Source organism: Mastomys coucha, unplaced genomic scaffold, assembly GCF_008632895.1.
Source record: "Mastomys coucha isolate ucsf_1 unplaced genomic scaffold, UCSF_Mcou_1 pScaffold7, whole genome shotgun sequence".
In the NCBI taxonomy this organism is placed as follows: domain Eukaryota; kingdom Metazoa; phylum Chordata; class Mammalia; order Rodentia; family Muridae; genus Mastomys; species Mastomys coucha.
This window is the reverse complement of record NW_022196913.1, coordinates 59,110,973-59,111,361: the sequence shown is the minus strand read 5'-3', so window position 1 is coordinate 59,111,361 and position 389 is coordinate 59,110,973. Positions and strand designations below refer to the sequence as shown.

General features: G+C 43.7%; 1 protein-coding gene across 3 annotated transcripts in view; it reads right to left on the bottom strand.

The window, feature by feature from the left end:
- The window catches only part of Simc1 (SUMO interacting motifs containing 1), a 48,339-nt gene that overhangs the window by 1,226 nt on the left and 46,724 nt on the right, over positions 1-389 (bottom strand). The window lies entirely within an intron of this gene.

Here is a 389-nt window from a genome sequence, read left to right as displayed (position 1 = left end):
AACTCAATATGAATTAATTTTTTTTTTACCACTTATTTAGTGTTGTGTTTGTACCTTTCATTGAGGGTACTAAGAATGCACGCACTATACAACTGTGTTCTGCTGCCTGACAACAAATGCTTTGACATGAGCTATAAGGACTGACGGGCACAGTGAAGTGGGAAAGTGCTTTCTGAGCACAAGGAGGTGTGGCTTCACTTCCTAGCACCACAACTCCAGGCAGCCAGGCAGAATGAAGCTTAAGTGATGGAATACTTACTACTTTTCTTCATTCAAGAACAATAATTCTGGGCTGGCGAGATAGCTCAGCAGGTAAGAGCACTGACTGCTCTTTTGAAGGTCCTGAGTTTAAACCCCCAGCAACCACATGGTGGCTCACAACCACCTGT